At 49.3% G+C, this 21,647-nt stretch overlaps 1 non-coding gene across 1 annotated transcript; it reads left to right on the top strand.

Moving 5' to 3' along the window:
• Window positions 1–20,583: 20,583 nt before the first annotated feature.
• Window positions 20,584–20,665, top strand: TRNAS-CGA (transfer RNA serine (anticodon CGA)). The gene has a single exon. It is a non-coding gene; the product is annotated as a tRNA-Ser (tRNA).
• The last annotated feature ends 982 nt before the right edge of the window (window positions 20,666–21,647 follow it).

The following is a 21,647-nucleotide window of genomic DNA, read 5'->3' as shown; positions in this document are numbered from 1 at the left end:
TATTATTTTTATTCATCTTCTTGGTTCTTTCGGTAAAGTCACGTAGAAGGGAAATAATACAATAATAACAATAAAACATAATAAAATAATTCTCACGACGTTTCGGCCACAACGCAAGCAGCCGTCCTCAGGTGAAGAACAGGTCTGTTATTTTATTATTTCCCTTCTACGTGACTTTACCGAAAGAACCAAGAAGATGAATCCCTGCAGTCACGAAAGCTTTAAATCGATATTTTTATTCACTTTTTTTATTTTTCTATTTACGTGACATTAACGAATGAACCAAAGACAATGGCCTCCCCACGCCGTGTCGCTCGCTCCTGGGGGGGGGAGGGGTCGTCTTCCCGGCACCAATTCAGATGTCACTCACCACTGATGATAGCCGTGGCCGGGAATCGAACCCAGGGTCGCCGGGTTGGTAACGCAGCACGCTCACCGTTGCACCGCCGCTGCCCTGTAGCACATGCACCATGTACGTGTGTGTATGTATGTATGTTGGACTTCATTAGAACTCCTTTGCCAGTACCAAAATATAATAATAGGGGTTTTCCCCTTTGCATTTGGACCACAAGTATTGTGGTTAATGCACACGTGATTCCTTGTTAAAGGTTGCAGTTTTTTTGCTAGAAAAAATGGGAAAAACCCTATTACATGTTGGACTTCTTTAGCACCGTACATATCCAGCCGCGCTAATCGGAGGTGACGTGAGGAAGGGTTGTTTCCCGAAACGTCGCCGTTACTTTCAAAGGTCACACATTGGTATCGACGCATATGTTAAATGCCCCATTCTAAATAGCACCCTTTTCGTTCGGACACGCAGCGGAGTTCTCCATCCCCGTCTTTCAGACAACACAGTTGGGGGTGGCTTTTCTCACCCGGAGAAAGCATCGCCGTCCGGAACACGTGCGGTTTTATGTTTTAAATTTTGTTTTTATTTCAATAGGAGCCCGGTACATTGCACAATCCGCGATGTGGGAGGGTGGGGGGTACAGAAACTCCGCGAACGCAACACGTGTTTTAATCAAACTCTAAAACTAAACAAAGTTATTTTTATTTTACCAGGTAAGACCCACTGGGCTGTATAGCTCTTTTTCAGAAGCCACAAACGATAGCTCAACGAAGTGGCTTATGATCGTGTGGAAATGTACAGCGGCAAAAAATAATCTCAATGCCTACGTTGATTGTAAATGTTGAGGGAAGAGAAAAGTCCGCGTCATTACAGGTGAGAACTTGCGAACTCCGAATGTACAGCAACCCACGACCTCCTGTATACTTGCAGACGAGGTAGTTAACATCCCACCACCGTTTCTCAATTGACTTTCCCCATACTTTCTATCGATCTGACACAACATTTTTCGAGTCATTTATTGATGGGAAATGTAGCGCGTGCCAGGCTGCTTGTGCTGCAGTATTGATCCTCGTCTGTGCATTTGCGAGCCAACGTGCAATCGATTTGACGAATCGTCGCGATTTAGGGCTACGATCCAGGCTCACGATTGGGCAATCGAATTTTTTCCTTTTTTCAACATCGTGGTAGATGGTAGCGGCCTCTAGCGGCTGCAAAGATGACGTTAACCATACTGTTTGGTTTTTTAAATGAAAACTTTAGTTGTTTTCATTTATTTAATTTTTGACCTACGTGAATGTTACCGAAAAAACCAAAGAATATGAATCCTTGCAGTCACGAAAGCTTCAAATCTATGACGTTAACCCCTTGCGTTAATGTGCGGTTGATACGAATCGAAGGGGGCATCGATTTGTAGCACGCGCGATTCGCGAGCTTTACAAAAAACAAACCCATCGATATTCATCGGTTAATCGATATTCGAGTAATTGTGCCACCCGAAATGAACCACCTTGCATCGGCAGTTTCCCGAGCAGTGAGCCAGTTAACTTTGGAGTGACGGTTCGACACCACCTGCGCACGAACAGGTCACTCCATCTCCTCCGTGGCCATCCTCCTCTCAAGTTGTAGCTTGTATTATTTATCAAATAATATTCCTGACCACCGCAGCATCATCATCAGCGTCCCTTCTACAGCCGTGACGCGCGTCCTTGCACCAAGCCACGTCTTCGCTATCCTATCAGAATGGAATGACAACATTCACCTGGGCGTGTTCGCGCGTATTCCTCTCGATGTAATTGCCAAGAATGCATCTCTGCATGCATCCTTGCGCACTTCATCAGCATACTAAATACATATTCAAAGTTTTGTTGGCTGGCTGGCTGACTGGAAGGAGGGATTGAGGGACAGTTCAAGAATGCATCTCTGCATGCTTCCTTGCGCACTCCATCAGCATACTAAATACATATTCAAAGTTTTGCTGGCTGGCTGGCTGACTGGAGGGAAGGATTGAGGGACAGTTCAAGAATGCATCTCTGTATGTATCCTTGCGCACTCCATCAGCATACTAAATACATGTTACAAGTTATGCTGGCTGGCTGCCTAGAGGGAAGGAGAGACGAACGGACGGGCAGATGGACGGACACGTCCAAAGGACGTACGGGAGGGCTCGGAGTTAGACTAAAATGCTATTCTTGGCAAATGTTATTCCGATTGCACTGTTCGGCGCCGTGTCGCGAGGCGATGAATCCACCAGGAACTCTCGCTCAGAACAGCGGCCTCGGCCCGCTCGCGTTGGAGATCAACCCCGATCACGAGAAGGATGGGTTTTTTTTAATTACCACTCCGGGCGCAGCCTATCCGCGTCTCATCTCCTCGTTCCCGTTAACGACTCTGACAATCGTCCATCTGATCGTTCACCCAAACATGACAGCCACGAGTCCGTTGAATTACGGAGTGACCCGTGCGCGCATGAGCCTAACGCAGCCCACAAGGGTCAACAAACCCAACCGGAAAACGTCGATCATATTCCCTACTTCGCACGGACCACGTTGCACGGACTCAATTCGATAGCTCGACAACGCCTCTGTTATTGTTGGCTTAAGACGGGGCCGCGAGCACGTGGCGTGATGCCACGACGCTTGCTGCTGCTACCTTTGATCTTATCCCACTACGATACGAGAGTGAGTTCAGGGACACAAGCTGCCATGGGGTCACCTAGGCGAACAAAAAAAACCCATAACAACAACCGTGCTCTTGAGATGTTTCGTCAATCGTACAGTCATCATATTAATAATAACGAATTACATTTATAACGCGCCTCTCGACTTGGGTACCCACGGGGCCGTACATCGCACAAAATAATTTATCACAGGGCCAGGGGGAGCCAGACCCAAGACGACAGAGAGAGAGAGAGAGCGAGGCCGAGCGAGAGAGAACGCTACGCGCGAGTTGAGGCTGGGCTTCCTCCACACCGCCGAATCACTCGGCAAGGCGCTCAGCAGCCCTGCTGGGAATCCACTGCTAGATGAGGGTCCCCCCCCACCCCAACCCTCCTGCCCCCCCTTCCCCTCCCTTCCCCACCGGGGTTTATTTATCACAACCAGGGATCGGCAACCAACATCACGAGAAGAGGCTTTTTTTCGAATTCAGTAACAAACTGAAAAATATTTCAAGATTATATCGCTGGGTCTTTCGGTAAAGTCACGTCGATAAGTTAAAAAAAAGTCAATATTTCAAGAGCCACCACAATCCGTGTGAATGCGAGGCGATGGTCCTTAATAAATAAATAAATAACGGTCACGAGGGAGTCCCTTAAAGAGCCGCGTGCGGCAACGGGGCTGCACGATGCCGAACCCCTGATCACGCACCGCATCACGCGCACGCGAGCCCGATTCCATCGCTCCGTCTCCGCGATGGACGAGCGGTGGTTCGCCTCCCCGTAGCGACGTCTTCTGAGCCCGCTGAAACAGGCGCAACGCGACGCTGCCTCTTGACCTTCGCTGCGTTCTCTCACTCGGAATGCATCGCTCTTGCGTGACCCTCTGGGTGGTAATTATTTGACGCCACGCGCCGTGCGCATCTCCACGCTTCTTTGCGCACTTCCGAGCGAGCGTTGTTGTTCTGATGTCGAAGGTAACCACCCGTCCGTCCGTGCGTCCGTGCGTGCGTCCGTGCTTCGCGTGATTTATGGGTCGCAGGAGGTAATAGTCGCCGGAGCAAACGTCGTCTTCTCTCGCCACTCACCGCCGCGTCGTTCGTTTTCATTTCACGAAGTTCACCTTTTCGAAGAGGACTCCTCCGACTTTGCTCTCATTCGCCACTGTGTGTGTAGTTATTCATCATGTTCGGGAGTCGGCAAACTTGCGGCTCCAAAGCCGCGTGCGGCTGCTTCGTGACGTTATTTAATCAGGACCATCACAGTCTCGTATTAACAAGAATGGCGGCCCTTGATATGTTGAGGGGTTTTTTTTTGTACCGATTAAAAAAAAGTCTCTATTGGTTATTTCGGTTGCCTAACGCTGAACATTTTTTAAAATCTCGGCCCGCGTTCCAAAGCAGCCCTGGATATATGAACCCCGGCTCTCGCATAATGTCCGTGATGCAGTCATTTTTAGTCTGTTGATGGTCGGCAATCGACTCATCTCGACGAGCTGTACACGATGCACCACCACGGTGCGTACCGCGAGCGTCCAGGGTTTCGGCGCAATCGTCCTCGCTGCGTTTCGATATCGCGGAGTGGCACTGATTTCGGATTGATTGGTATCCCGGTCGCGGAGTTAAGTACACCCCTGGTAAAAAAAATAGTGTCCCAGAAATAAAATATTTAATTGCTTCGGCAATTTTGTATTATTTGGTACCCCGGGGTATCGCCATGAGGATCAAACAACCATATCGAATTACAACCCCTGTATGTAACTACAACTAAGTATAACGACGGTTAAATCTACAGCAATGATCTGTAAGCAAACAAGAAAACCGACATAACATGATCCGCATATTGTGTTGTCATAAAACACAGAGTCATTCTGGCTACTACGCAGAAAATGCCGGTAAATTGACGGAGTTTATCTTTTTATATTGCTCGCTGTGAAGTAATTCGTCAGTCGAGTCCCTGCGACAGACACCGCTGCTGTTTGACGAATTTTCCCGAACGCCTGTTTGGTTTTATGAAATCAGATTTATTCGGAACCCCACTAGGAAGACTTTGCCTATTAATTAAGTACTTTCATTTCCTGTCAGGTTTTGGTTGATGTAATTGCCCATTTCGTCAGCTAATTATTTCGTTGGTAGCGGTGCACAAACAACAACAACAACTCTCAATACATTCGTCTATGACTCTCGCCGCCGTGGCGAGATGTTAACTCCCTCGCCTGGTATACAGGAAGTCGTGAGTTCAATCCCGACCCTGACGCCTGCTGTATATTTGTAGTTTGCGTGTCTCTCTCTCCGTGGTCGCGTCGATTTTAATTTATCTGGATCCTCCGCTTTTCCCCCTTCCACATTTCGAATCGACACGCATTTAGACGATTTGGCTGCGAAACATTTCCACGCGATACGTCACTTCGGTGAGCTATCATTTTTGTTGGGCAGATCGCTTCTGAAAAAAGAGCTCTATAGTTCAGTGGGCCTTACCTGATAAAATAAAAAAAATAGTTTAGTTTAATATGTGAAGGGCCATTGCCCGAAACGTCGCCTTGCATGTCGTCAGTGAATCGGCTTTATCTGCGCTATAAATCAGATCACTTGAATTCGTTCGATTTCCAGCCACGCCCAACATCAGTGGCGAGTGATATATACAGTATATCTCTGAGCCGGTCATAGGCACTACGATTTCACCTACTCGTACAACCAGAGTGGTGAAGTATGGTCAAAAAAATATATTCAACAATCCGCATGACATCGGATGGATGGGGTTCATCCAGCAGTAGATTTACAAAAAGGGCTGTACACGTGCTTGTGCTGTTTTAAAGCAGCGCTGGGTGTGTGAGTGCGTATGCTGCGTTTATTTCGCACCGTACGTAGCCAACCGTGCGAATCGCATGTGCGCGGGGGGGGGAATGACAACAAACTAAACACAACAAGCAAGTGCATCTACCTATATATATGTGCGTGCCGAAGAGCAAGTAGAACCAAGACTTCATTTTCCGTCACCTCCCCACAATCGCCTCTCCAGGACAATGTTATCGAGCAGCATTTGTTAACGCGAGCAACCCCCCATCGGTCGGTTTGCGATCTCCAGCGTCCCGTCTGGAGTCCGCCGCCAGGTTCAACGACGATTGCCGCTCGATTGCGAAATGTCAATGGCAAGAGCCCGTCCCGCATCAACGATGGGATCCCGTCCAACGCGACGAGTGTGCGCGAGAGAACAGCTGATCTTCTCCCTGTTCCTTCCCCCCCTCCCCGTCCTTCGCTCTCAGTCCGTGCTCTCTTCAACAGCTCTTAGGGCAAGCACTAAAATGGGGAAACCATCATCTTCCCTATCACGCTGCTTGGGCCTGGAATGAATTACAAACGATTTTTAAACGGGAGAAGAGGGCTTCGCTCTCTGATTTCAAAGCTCTGATAGAAGAGCATGTCCATGGACCATTGGAATTGTTTTTAATGTTTTTGTATTGTACTATTTAGTATTGTGTGTGCGTGTGTGTATGTATGTGTGGGGAGCGGTAATACAGCGGTTAGCGCACTGCGCTATGAACCCGGCGACCCGGGTTCGATTCCCGCTCACGGCCAACACCAGTGACGATTGTCCAAACCGGTCCCGGGAGCTTCCCCTAGGTCTACTCAGCCTCAAATGAGTACCTGGTGCGGTGTGTAAACATCGCCACTGGGTAGACAAAGGCGGTCGTGTGTGGTGCTGGCCACCCACCCCCTCGTGTACCTTTCCGGGCTTCATAGGTGCTCGCTAACAGCACTTGCCCCTGCAGTCTGTTACGGCTATGCGGGGGAACTTTGCTTTTGTGTACGTGTGTGGTGATTTATTTTTGCTGACTTCTTGCCAGGTCCCCCCTCGCAAAAAAAGGTTTTTAAACCCCAAGGTTTTTTTTTAACCTGGTTAAATAAAGGTGAAATAAATACGTAAAAATATCCCCCCCCATCTCCCTCTCTCTCTCCATGCGCTCCCTCTCGCTCCCGTGACCCCGTGCCACCCCGTCTGGCCCGAGGTGCTGGGCTCGAGACGAGTGAGTGTTGAGCTGGGGTCGTCATCGCTCATTAGCGAGCCCTGCATGTCCAGAGAGACGAGAGACGAGAGAGAGGCACACACGGGCGGGGAGAGAGAGAGACACGCGTTATCACGCACCCGTACAGGCCGATTTCCAGTCATCGTCATATTTTTTTTTATTAGATTAGTTACGTACATTTTATTACGTCGTTCATTCCAATTGCATCCCACCATCACTGAGGAACCACAGACTAAGCCGGAAGGTAGCAGCAGCAGCAGCCAGGCGGTGAGCCGGTGGCGCTGCTAACAGTTGCCCAAGTTCTGCAGTCCTCTATGTGATAACGAGATGTTTTCAACCAAGTGTTTATTCCGCATCATCATCATCGTCACCAGCAGCAGCAGCGGCGTACCGCTGTTGATTTATTGCGGCATGCTTTGTGTTTGCAATATCGTTCTTCTTTGGCGCACGACCACATCACTCACGCAGCCCCGTTAGATTCTCGCAAGCTAAGCAGGGGTTGAGCCTGGATAGGTACCTGGAAAACCCACCGCGTCACCAATCCGCACTGACCGGCGTGGTGAAGTATGGTCAAATATCCCTCGCAGCCTGCGCGCAAGGCGTGGGCAGGCCCTCGTCCAACAGTGGATTGACAAAGCGGGCTTTTTCGTCATCATCTATCATCAAGCCACTATTCGTACTCGTATTGCATTACCGTATTCTCCGGATCACATGACGCTGTGGAAAGTAAGACGCAACGCAAAACAAAACACACGTGACCGACCCGTGTCAGAAATAAATACGAACTTTAATCAAGACAAACTTTAATCAAGACAATATGGAGAGCCATTTTTTCGCACTCGGTGTAATAAACAAACACAAAAAAGCAACCCTCAATATTTCAAAAGCCGCAATGCACCGTCGCGAATACGAGAGGGTGGATCGTCCCTAATCAATATCGTCACGAAGAAGAAGCAGTTCCTTTAAAGCGGTGGTTCTTCACATTTACTAGCAGCCTTGCATCCGCTATGGTTCCCAATCGTAAACAAAAATATATACACAATGTTAATACATCTATGGGTTTTAATGAAATAAAGTAAGATGTACTTACGTGCCCGTGCTTAATTTATCTTTCGATGATTCATCTTCGAAGAAAAACAACAAACTCTGGCCGTGTCTCGCACCCCCCAGAAAGGGCGTCTCGCACCCCCAGGGGGCTACGTTCACCACAGGTGAAGCACCACAGGTGAAGCACCACAGGTGAAGCACACACAGGTGAAGCACCACAGGTGAAGCACCACTGGTGAAGTACCTTTACAGGTGAAGCACCACAGGTGAAGCACCACAGATGAAGCACCACAGGTGAAACACCACAGGTGAAGCACCACTGGTGAAGCACACACAGGTGAAGCACCACTGGTGAAGCACCACAGTTGAAGCACCACTGGTGAAGCACACACAGGTGAAGCACACACAGGTGAAGCACCACAGGTGAAGCACCACTGGTGAAGCACACACAGGTGAAGCACACACAGGTGAAACACCACTGGTGAAGCACACACAGGTGAAGCACCACAGGTGAAGCACCACTGGCGAATCACCACAGGTGAAGCACCACAAGTGAAACACCACTGGTGAAACACCACAGGTGAAGCACCACAGGTGAAGCACCACTGGCTTTAAAGAGCCACCGTGCGGACCCCGTAGCCGCAGGTAGCCGACCCCCTGGACTGCACGGGGCTTGGGGGTGGAGGAAGAGAGAGGATTGGAGGGGGGAGGGGGAATCCAATGTCGATGGTCACTAGAGTTGTCAACTTTTACATCATCGAGATCGAAAACTAATTTCTTTATCACAAGACCGTAGCCATGGAGTCAACATTGGGGGGGGGGAAATTTTCCAGGGGGTTTAGGGGTCCCCTCCCCCCCAGAAAAAAAATTCTACATTTTAAAACGAATTACCTGCCTAAAATATTAAAACATTCACTAACACATGGGATGAACTTTTTATTTATCTTTAACAATAATGTCTAATAGTTTATTGTATTACATTGCTTTGTCTTTTTTATTTTTTACCTTTTCTTCTTTCATTGTATGTAATGGCAGAGATTGGGGATTAATAAAGTACAACCATAACCACAATTATATAAACATATATCGATGCATTGTTATACGAAGACAAGTCAAGATATTGTGGCCAAGGTTTAGCAAATTGTTGTTTTTATTTACATAGCATAGCAATTATTATTATTTTAAAAAAATATTGTTTAAAGCAATATATGATTACGGCCTTCCTTTATAACTGCTTTTGTGTTTAGTTTCTTGTCCTACCCCCGCACCTCCACTTAGCACGGTTGGTGACGTAAGTTGTGCGATGCAGTGGCAGTCGAGTGCAGGACAACGACGGATTTCTTTTGTTCACTGCACTCGATAATATCTCGAGATCAATGCCACGTGCGTGAGATCTGGAATCAACCTCACGTCCGGCTGAGACAATCACGCAAAACACGCAGCTGTGCCTACTGACCTCTAGCAGATATGCAGCGCTATTATTTATAGATATATTGCACGTAATTTAAATGATGTGATTGCATTAAATTTGTATTTTACAACTGGTATTTAAATAACTTATATGGTTCTTTATTCTTTATTATTCCTGGTTCTTTCGGTAAAGTCACGTAGAAGGGAAATACATTTTATTATTATTTTATTATTTCCCTTCTACGTGACTTTACTGAAAGAACCAAGAATATGAATCCCTGCAGTCACAAAAGCTTTAAATCGAAATGTAACTTCTACACGACCTACACGACCAAGTAGTCGATTGATAATTTGTATCTCTGTTGCATAACTCCGGCAAATTGTAATTTTAATGTTATTGTGCCCGTAACTGCCTTTGTCTGGACAGTCGTGCAGAGATCCAGTGAATTTACCACCAACAACACCAACACGGATTAGACTCCAGCACAGACGTTCGTTCGCGCGATTCACTCGGAGCATCGATCATCGCCGAAAGCTAAAGGATTACGAACGATGTGTGTGCGCGCTACGAAAAAGGGCCATTGACCGGAACGTCGCCTATTACAATTCATAATTGCTTAAATGTTTTGTGTGTCGGTACAGATCGCGTAAGTAATATGTTGTGTCGCATAAACCTCCTCCACTCGACACAGTAATTTAATGAAATTGTCTACGTAGTAAATGTCCTGTTATATATATTTTGTGTTCCTTTTAAGGCCATGAACACAGCACTATTGACGAACGTTTTGAGTTGCATTGTTAGCTGTGCTTGTGTACCAATGCCAATGCAGTGGTGGCGGGTTCTAACGACACATTTAAATAATTACGCGATCTAACCCAAATAAAAAAAAAACCTCTACTTAGGATGGTCTTGGTCGCGAAACCCTACGTGTTAAACTCACATTTCTTACTACAATATTTCGTCTAGCCGACACCGTAAACTCCTGACAAATAAAGGTATACATGTTCATACACACACACATACATATACACGCTTTGCCACGCACGGTTAGGCAAACAGTTGCGTCTATATACCTATCAATTTGCGCATCAAATGGAAAATTCGAAACTCTCCAGGAGCAGTGCGACTGTGGCCCTCGAGAAGTGACCGGTACAACCAACGTATGAAGGATGCAATGCCCCGATACATAAATTCGAATGAGACATAACAGCGATGCACTACTCCGCCGCCTACTCCTGATGCGGTTTATCCGTCGGGGCTTGGTCATCTGAATGTGAAATTGTAGTTGTCGCTCTGCGTCTACATGAGTCGTACGATTTAAGAAGAATAAGAAGATGGAGCGGTGGCGCAGTGGTTAGCGCACACCACCTTCACCACCGCCCCGTCGCTAACCCGCACTGACCAGCGTGCTGAAGTATGGTCAAACAACAACCACGGTTTGGTTGACACCGTTAAGGATGGGTTTAATCCAGTCCAGCTGTGGACGGGCAGCGGACTGTGAATTCACGTGCAGTTATTGACATTACCGCATGATTGAGATTATAAGACACTCCCGAAAGTAAGACGCACCACAGAAACTTGTCCCCAGTGTCGATAAAGTTCTACCAATCCCGTCACACACACACACACAGCGACCGGATTATACGACGCAACATCCAATTTTTGTTTTGCATTAAAAGACACGTGGGGGGGGGGGGAATTGCGTCTTAAAATCTGGAGAATACCGCAGTGACATAAAGTGTATTATTGGGGCATTATTGAATGCAAATTTCCCTTGATGAAAGTCAACAAATATGAGTACATGCGTTCCACAAACTTCCAATACAACAATTATAAACGTATGCGTTTCTCATTGTGAATCTAACAACACAGCTTTACAAAATCACACACACGCGCGCACGTGTAATAATTATAACATAGCGACGCATACAAAAACAAAGCATACAAAAAGTGTGCAGTTTACAACACACGAATAAATACCACGCGCGTGTAATGCAGGCTACGATATAGTCAGATGTATATTTACATATATTAGTAGTCATTGGCGTTAAATATTTTACCGCAGTCGATCAGTTTGACTGGTGACAATTCACGTAACCGTACAACGAAATTAGTTCCACGTTACGATAAGCGTAGCCGTGCAAGACACAACATTGGATTTACATTATAATACACACAACGGTTTCAACACAATTAGGTACACATGACAATACGATACACGTAACGATACAATACACAACGTGGGCCACACGTTATAATACACGGAACCCGATACAATATGTTCAATTAGTCACGCACAACATTGAACGTATACGTATGAAACACGCAATTATAGGCACCACTAATACACATCACAGCACGGCACGCGCACACAATTAGCTACACACTATATTATCGATCTATATATTACAGTGTATTTCGTTTTTTTCGCTTTCCACGTCGACCAGCGCGTGTTCGAAGAGGTGGAACGTTAACCACAATTCACCCCACCACGACGACACCCGCGACCTATCCAACTGCGGTGCTTCCACACGTGGACTGCACGCTGCTATGTGTGAGGGGGGGGGGGGTCGGTCTGATGGGGCAGGGATATTAGATCGTCTCCCCCCTTTATTTCAACCGCCGTGCCGGTGAGATGGAATAGAATGTGTACTATAGACGTAACGTTTCGGTCCATTTGCCAATTTTTTCGTGTGTGTGTTGTATGTTAACCATACTACAAAGACAAAGAATCCCCGATAGCCGTTAACAGACTGTTGGGACAAGTGCTGTTTAGCGGGCACGCATGTATGACGCATGTTGAACTTCTTTCGCACCGTACCGTGCTAATTGGAGGTGCGTGGGAAGGACACCAAAACTTAACACTACGAAGGCCGGCACGGCGCACGAGAGGGGTGGGTGGCCAGCACCTCGCCCGACCTCCTTTGTCTCCCCAGTGGCGATGCTTACTACACACCGCACCAGGTACTCATTTGAGGTTGAGTCGACCTAGGGGAGGCCCAGAACCGGTTCAGATATTCGTCGCTGGTGTTGGCCGTGAGCGAGAATCGCTAATCACTAAGGCAACCGCTTCCCACCATGCATCACGCACAATTGGCCACGCGCTGCAATACGCATCAGTACGACAACACGTAACTCGTTACACATCGACATACACGCAAACCATACAATGTGTAATACAACACTCGGTACAATCAACGTAACTTACGCAACACACAAAGACAAAGATTCCCCCGTGTAGCCTTTGATAGACTGGTGGGGCAAGTGCTGTTAGCGAGCAGCAGCACCTATGAAGGAGACAAAGATCCCCCGTGTAGCCTTTGACAGACTGTTGGGGCAAGTGCTGTTAGCGAGCAACTTTTGTGAGGCCGGAGCACGAGGGGGTGGGTGACCACCACCGACACGCGCACACACGCAGATACACGATGGGTTACACACGTGACAATACACACATTATTATTATAATACACACATTGTTCTTTTCAAATACTCACCGAAGGGAAATCTTCAACGAGTCTCAAGACGCCTTTCAAAGAGGATCCATTGGGACGCAGCTTGTGCCGATTACGAGCCGGACGGACCCGATACGTGTACGCGGCAAAGGTGCGGCCCTGCAAGTGCCCCTGCGAACGCCACCGCTGGCGGAAGGGCGTTTATTTTGGCCCACTCCTTTCCACGTTGACCACGGTTGGCTACGTACGGTGCGAAAGAAGTTCAACATACATGCGACAGATTCAAACCGCACCTCCGTTTAGCGGTTGGCTACGAACGGTGCGAAAGAAGTTCAACATACATGCGACAGATTCAAACCGCACCTCCGTTTAGCGGTTGGCTACGTACGGTGCGAAAGAAGTTCAACATACATGCATGCTGAAACTTATTTCGCCACCCCACGTAGCCAACCGCGCTAATCGGAGCTGGCCAGGGGGGGGGGGCAGCGAGCGAGCGGGAGTGCCGATCGGAGCACACTCACCGCGGTGCAGAGGCGAGGCCGCGTGACGCTTGGCGCACGCACGGCACGGCTCGGCATGGCACGGCTCGGCATGGCACGGCTCGGCACGGCACGGCTCGACACGCACGGCACGCACGGCTCGGCTCGGCACGGCACGGCTCGACACGCACGGCATGCACGGCACGGCTCGGCACGCACGGCACGCACGGCACGGCTCGGCATTGTCTGTCGAGACGTGTACGCGCGGTGGGCACGCTGTCTCAGCTCTCGCTTACACCAATGCTGTATACAAATCATACACGGTGGGTGTACATACATGATTCCACTTAATGTGCATACCACGATGGTTTCACTCGCTCGGTGTTATCCGGAACACCGCCATTGGCCTGGGGTTTGGTAATAGAGATTGTCAGCGTAAGGCACTGCCATTAAGAGTGCAAGGCACGTGGTAGTAGGCATGCCTCCCCGTAATAATCTTATATTATTGCAGCTTATGTTACTATAAGTTTATGATGAGGTGTAAAGGACCGAGTAAGCGAGGCGAGAAGGACGTGGGAGAAGGGGGGGTTGTGTGTGTGTTGAGTTCGATTCCCGCTCACGGCCAACACCAGTGGCAATGATCTGAACCGGTCATGGGAACTCCCCTAGATCGACTCAGCCTCGAATTAGTGTCCGGCGCGATGCGTAAACATCGCCACTTGGGCGAGGCGGTCGGGCGTGGCGCTGGCGTCCCCCCCCCCCCCTCGTGTGCCGTGCAGGCCTTCATAGGTGGTCGCAAACAGCACTTGCCCCGACAGTCGGTCACAAGGTTATACGGGGGATATTTGCCTTTGTATGTATGTTGAACTTATTTCGCACCGTGCGTAGCCCGTCGTGCTAATCGGAGGCGCGGAGGTACCCGCGCTCTCTGGCTGAGCCGAGGGCGTGGGTGCCTCCCTCCTCCCCAAGACCCCAAGACGTCTGGCCAGCGTGGGGAGATATCATTCGTACGCAGTAAACACACTCGTAGAGTAGTCTCCGAATTCTAGATTTGAAGCTTTCGTGACTGCAAGGATTCATATTCTTAGGTTTTTTCGGTGATGATGATCGCGTGATTTTTATTTGATTTGTATTTTACTTTCATTAATTTTAATTTTAAATTTTCACCTACGTCACTTTACCGAAAAAACCTAAGAATATAGTCTCCGAATTATAAGACGCACTCCCCCCATCCCCCCCCACCACGTACCCCCAGCCCACCAACCCGGCCTTGTGCGTTCAAGCAACGGTTTTGGGGGTGGGTGAGTGGTGCGTCTCATAACACGGTAAATTTGCGCGTGGCCAGATTTGGTCAACTTTTATTGACAGCGGGCGCAAGTGGGGGGTGCGTCTTACATTCCGGAGCGTCTTATAATCCGGGGCGATGCTGCGGGCGGGCGGGCGCGCGCACAGTCCTCTTGACCCGCCGCTGGATGAGCATCAACCGGGGGTTTGGCGAAAGGGGGGCGAAATGACTTAACGCGGCCACGTGGACGTGGGCGCGTTACAAGTCGTCAACGTCGGCCTTGTTCAATCCTCCGCCGGATCAACGCGGCCAGCTCTCGCCACCCTGCGACGTGACGATCCACGCAGCCGGTGACCATCGTGATGCCATCGCTCCATCCTCGTCGGAGAGGGTGGGGGGGGTCCTCTCGGACGCGTTCCGTTCCTTGGCCGGCACAAACTCTCCCGTTGCCATCCTCGTCATTGTTACCCGCGGCCGCCGCTGTCAACGCGCCTCCGATCAGCACGGTCGGCCACGCGCGGGTGCGAGAGAAGTTAAATATTCACAACACATACATCGCTATCATTGTTGTTATTGTTATTACGCGTCACCACCGGCCTTCGTCGTTATCATCTTGCCGCGACGTCTCCCGCCGAATTCCCCGCTCACAAACACACAAAGACAAAGACCCCCCCCCCTCGTGTAGCCTGTAACAGACTGTTGGGGCAAGTGCTGCTAGCGAGCACCTCTACAGGCCGGTTCGGCACACGAAGGGGGTGGCCAGCACCACGCCCGGCCGCCTTTATCTCCCCAGCTGCGATATTTACACACTGCACCGGGTACTCATTTGAGACTGAGTCGACCTAGGGGAGGCCCAGGTACCGGTTCAGATAATCGTCACACGGGTGGTGTTGGCCGTGAGCGTGAATCGAACTCGGGCCGCCGCGGTTTGCGTCGCAGGCGCTGCGCTGCGCCCCTCCACCAAAATCGCACACGCAGCACACACAGCGCACCCCACTGAACACAATCCACGATAGAACGCCCTCTTGTTTGCCTGACCTTTGACGTCAGCTGATCGCCGAAGGCCACCGGCCCCCGGCGCTGAACAGCGTCTCGCATTAACGAGGCCGGGCGGCTGCGTAATTGCGCTCATTAATTACCACCCGCCCTCCACCCACCCACAACCCCCTCCACCTACCCACAACCCCCTCCACCTACCACCACCACCACACACACTGCGACCTCCCCGTGTTCCCGTCAACGCAGGCCACGGTGGTGGAAGTTGGTGGTGGTGGTGGGGAAGGGGGGGGAGCGGTGGTGCAGCGGTTAGCGCGCTGCGCTACGATCCCGGCGAGTTCCATTCACGCTCACGGCCAACACCAGTGTGACGATTATCTGAACCGGTCTTGGGCCTCCCCTAGGTCGACTCAGCCTCAAATGAGTACCTGGTGCGGTTTGTAAACATCGCCACTGGGGAGACAAAGGCGGCCGGGCGAGGTGTCGGCCACCCACCCCCTCGTGTGCCGTGCGAGCCTTCGTAGGTGCTCGCTAACAGCACTTGCCTCAACACTATGTTAAGGCTATACGGGGGATCTTTGTCTTTGGGGGGAAGGGTGGCTTGAACTTTCTGGCTGTTCCCTCCCGTCAACGACTCGTACACCTGGTTGAGCCGCGCTCAACCTGTTTGCAAAAGTGTGGCTCGTCACGAGGCGTGGTTGCTTTTGCTCGGCGATAGAGCGAGGGGAAACCAGTCCCGAGTGTCGCTGGGTTGTCTGAAACTGCGTTGGTCGGGTGTGCGTAAAAAAAACTAATTTTTTAAAAACATTTTGGGGAAAAATATTTGAAAGGTGACGCTGGTCGAACACCGTCAAGGGAGCTTGGGGGGCGGCGGGTGATAAAAAAAAATATTCACCGTGAAGCAGACGGCGCGAATTCCATGGTGAATAAACCCGTGGTTATTAACCAGTGCGGCCGCTGGGTCTCGAACCGCGAGATTCTGCAACGAGCGGCAAACGCGCTATGACGACTCGGCCAGGCCATGCCACCGTCTCAGTAGCGTGGGTACGACTTTATTAAAGTATTACATCTCGACTCCACGAGTTCGACTAAGCTCTGAGCCGATGATAGGTTATGAACAAGCAAACATGTGTTCGGGAAATAAATAAATAACCATCTATTTATTTAGGTACACTTTCAAACAAATATAATTAATGACGCTTATATGTATATACTATATATACACTCACACTCGGAAGGGAATGGAACTTATGACCTGCGGCTCTCATCCCACGCAGCTCTCGAGAAAATAACTAAAAATAAACTCTCTCTCTCCGCTTCATCATCGGCAGCATTGCCTTGTAACCAACACACGCTGTCTATATAATAATAGACCGACGTTACAGCAATGATCATATTTCATAATCCGTTCGGAAATGTATTTGTTTCAATAACAACAAAAACAGATATGGCAGAGCGTCCGACAAGTACATCCCACTGGGAGACGGAGTGGATGCAACTTCAGATTTTGTCCCACGTGTAGAAAAAAAAACACCTTTTATTTTGGCTGAAAAAAATATCTATGAGTGTATAGAGAGGACTGCAGAGCTTGGGCAATGGTTGATAGTGCCGACTCACCGCTTGGATGCTGTCTCTCCCCACTTTGGCTGTGGTTCCTCCTCGCGTCCGTGAGTCGTCCGCTCTCTCTCTCCAGTGTTCAGAGGCCTGCTTAAGGCGCGGCTCCGGCTGGAGCACGCGTACCACACACATGCCGATGATGTGCACGTCTTCTTCGAACGCTGGGGAGCCGGAAAAGCCCTCTGTATCAGCGTGGACGGCACCCTCATGTTCACCTTCTGAAGCGCTCGCTCGTCACCGTGGCGTCCGCGATGACCACCACCACCACCACCATCACGTGACTTTTCTTTGGTGTTGTGCGCGGTGCTTTTAGCGCCACAGCACGTGGATTTGTAGCGTTTACTTTCATTTGTTTGCTGGTGACTTCGTGTAATTCATATCGAAATCGCCTCCAGTGCTTTTGCTGCTGGCGGCAATAAAAGTTGTTTAAAAGTCAAAGTCTCTCTCTCTGTGTCTCTTCGAAAACGACCGAATACTGTGCGACGGTGCGGTGCAAGCTGAGATGATTATTATTATTATTGCTACTACGACTGCATGGTGGGATCGTGAGAGGTGGAGGGCCATCATCCAACAGTGGAATGAACGTGGCTGATGACGATGTTCCAAAATTATTATGAAACATTTTTCATGCGCGAGTCGCCATCAGCCACGCAGTTCGTAGAATATAGACAACGACGATGGTGGTGGTGGTGGTAGTGATCATCATATAATTTAATACAATCGTGATAATTGTCAGCTTTTTTTCAATCCACTGCCGGATGAAGGCCTTGCCAGTGCTGGTTGATGAAAGAGGATGGGCGCCCAGGACCGGTTTCGGATAATCTAATGTCATTGTATTTATGTATTTACAGAGCGCCTTCACTCAAGACGCTTGATTGACCATAGCTTTTGATTTAAAGCTTTCGTGACTGCAAGGATTAATATTCTTGGTTCTTTCGGTAAAGTGACGTAAAAGGGAAATAATAAAATTATACTAATATAAAACAATACAAATTCTCACGACGTTTCGACTGCAACACAAGCAATCATCATCAGGTGTGGATTTCACACCTGATGATGATTGCTTGTGTTGCAGTAATGTCTATATTTTTTTAAATATATTTTTTACTTTTTTATTTCCCTTCTACGTGACTTTACCGAAAGAACCAAGAATATGACCATAGCTTACACACCGGTGACACGGAATGGAATGATGTAGTTGGCGGGGGCAGTGCTGCGAGAATTGAAGAGTGAGTGACAGCGATGGAGGGGCTACTGCTTAGCGATCACAAAAGGACTAAAGGGGAGGGATGGGAAGCAGTGGAGGGGCGGGGGGAGGGAAGAGAACGGGCCATGGAGAAGAGGCGAGGCTTTCGGAGAGGAACGGAACGAGGTGAAGGATGGGGACCGCTAAATATACAGCGGACGTCTATTCCGAGAGTTCCAACTCGGGGTAACCGTGTTCATAACCAAGTGTGCTGCTAACCACTGCGCCACTGCTCCACCGCGGTGATTATTATTATTTCTGCGAATCTCATTACGTTGTATTGTTTAACTAAAACACGACGGGAAACTCGAATTAGCGGTGGCGCCAAAGGGTTAATGGATGGATTGGAGATGAAAATTCCCTGGGGGAGGTGAGCGTGGGTGGGGTGTGGGGGTGGTGATGGGGTGATGGAGAGCGGTGGTGTAGCGGTTAGCGCGCTGCGCTAAGAATCCGGCCTTCGTAGGTGCTCGCTAACAGAACTTGCCCCAACAGTCTGTTAAGGCTACACGGGGGGACGTTTGTCTTTGTGTGTTGCATAAGTTATGTTTATTGCACCGGGTACACACGTCCACATGTTGTATGCACGTAACAATACAACGTGCACAATTGTGTAACTAGTTACGTGTTTAGGTAGTTGATGTGCATTTCAGTGCATGCCCAATTGTGCGCGTCCGCACGGTGGGGGAGCGTTGGCTCAGTGGTTAGCGCGACGCTGCGAACCGGGCGACCCCCAGTTCGATTACCCCGAGCTCACGACCATCAATAGCAGTGGCGAGTATTTTGAACCGCCGCCGGGCCTCCCGCAGGTCTACTCGGCCTTAAATGAACACCAGGTGCTGGTAGGCGAACATCGGCACCTCCCGAAAGGCGGCCGGCGCCGTCGCGGTTTGCCTGAGTCGTGCGGCAACTCATCAAGGATCGGGGAACTAACTCGGTCGACACGTTGGTACTACACCCGTATTGTATTATTCTACGGATTATAAGACGCGGTTTTGGCCTTGTAATTATCTCAACACTCGGGGTGCGTCTTCCTTCCCGGTAGCCGATTTAAATCCTGAAAACTGCGGTAACGCTACCGACTGCATATTCGTCCGGGAACTTGTCGTCGATTGTCAAATGTTTAAATTGATTCGAGATTTGCATTGATGCGAGAACGCGACGCGTTGAACTCGAACAGTTACGCGCAAAGTGCTTGCCACGAATTGACCACAACACCTCGCTGATCTCGTCAAGGGGCAATGCAACCATCGTCACGCGACACTCCGGTCATCGTCAGCAGCAGCGGCGGCTTTTGGCTCGGCCATCGAACAAAGGCGGCGGTCACCGCATCGCGCGGCGCTTTCAGACGCGCTTATGCGGCCGTCTAGAACGTTCTTCCTACCGATATTAGGATGGCACTGAAAGCGATGCACTTTTAAATCGTCTAGATTTAGAACTCGTTTCTTTAGAACAGCCTTTCCTCCCCCCGCACTTCCGATTAGCACGTTGGCTACGTAGAAGTGCAACATACGGTGTAACGCATCAGCAGCAGCAGTGGTAGCAGCAGCAACAGCTGCCATTGTCTATCCACTGCTGCATGAAGGCCTCCCCACGCCGTCGCTATTACTCACGGTCCAGTGCCGCGTACTGCCAAAGTCCATCTCACTCAGTCCTGCACACCAACCCGTGCTCATCACTCCATCTCCACTGTAGTCGTCCTCTTGGACGAGATGTTAACTACCTCGCCTGGTATACAGGAGGTCGTGCCTTCCATCCCGACCCTGACGATGCCTGTCGATGTGGAGTTTGGATGTCTCTCTCCCCGTGGTCGCGTCGATTTTTCTCCGGGTCCTCTGGGGTTTTTCCCTCGACAATTACAATCAACGTGCGTTTGGAGTATTCAGCTGCTGCTATAAATTTCCACGTGATCAGTCACTTCGTTGAGCTATCATTCGTGGCCAGGTCGCTTCTGAACAAGAAAGAGCTATCGAGCTCAATGGGCCTTACCTGGGTAAAACGAAAACATCGTTAGCTTGGGCATGTCAGTCATGGTGGCCGAGTGGTTAAGGCGTTGGACTCGAAATCCAATGGGGTCTCCCCGCACAGGTTCAAATCCTGTCCATGACGTTTGCTTATTATTATTTTGTAATGTCCCCGTGCTGTCGTGGATCGCACGCTCCTGAAGCCGGCCAGCCGGGTTCAAAACCTCGACGCTGATTTATATTTACGTCATTGATTGCACTTTAACTTTTTAAAAAATATGTTTCTCTTTGCCTGTTTGGCGACCCAGGTCGCTCTTGCAAATCAGGCTCATCCTGCATAGATGTATGTTGAACTGCTTTCGCACCGTACGTAGATAACCATTGTAATCGGAAGTGCGGGCCAAGAACAACTAAATAAACACAAAAAAGCAGTTCTGTATACATACTTTACTATCTAGATTGACGTAAAAGCGAATAGCTCCAGTGGCTTCCTGATATCGGAAGGAAGAGCGTTCCAGACGGCAGTAGAAGCGCATCTGAAAGCGCGTGATGCAGCGACTGTGTTCGTTCGATGTCGAGCCAGAAGCCGCTGCTGCTGCGAGGATGATGTACAACAACAGCAAACGCGTTAAACAAAAACGTTTAAAACTCCTTTGTGCTACCACTCAGTCGCCAGTCTCGTCCATCTGCCAATACCCCAGGCTAGCCACGTGTCATAGCCAACTGCATTCGCTTTTTTAAAATTATTTGATATAATTGTGCTCTTTTTATTGTTTATAGATTTGAAGCTTTCGTGACTGCAAGGATTTTTTCGGTAAAGTCACGTAGGTAAAAAATACAATTAAATAAAATTCGTTGTTTTCATTTATTTTATTTTATTTTGAATATTTTTATTGTCTACGTGTTGCGTGATCCATCATATGTATGTTGAACTTCTTTCGCACCGTACGTAGTCAACCGTGCCAATCGCGGAGGTGCACATTGGGGGCAAGGGTTGCAGGATCACGCAGACATCATTTGTAAGGCATCTAGACCGTGGCGAGGGGACTGACCTGTACAGCAAGTGGGATCTCCATTCATCTGTGCGTGAGCTTTGAGCGTTATCCCCTCGGCGCGCGCATGCTGGG

Source organism: Lampetra planeri, chromosome 23 (genome assembly GCF_965212315.1).
Source record: "Lampetra planeri chromosome 23, kcLamPlan1.2.h2, whole genome shotgun sequence".
Lineage (NCBI taxonomy): Eukaryota > Metazoa > Chordata > Hyperoartia > Petromyzontiformes > Petromyzontidae > Lampetra > Lampetra planeri.
The sequence above is the reverse complement of the archived record's forward strand: the minus strand, read 5'-3'. Positions and strand labels throughout refer to the sequence as shown.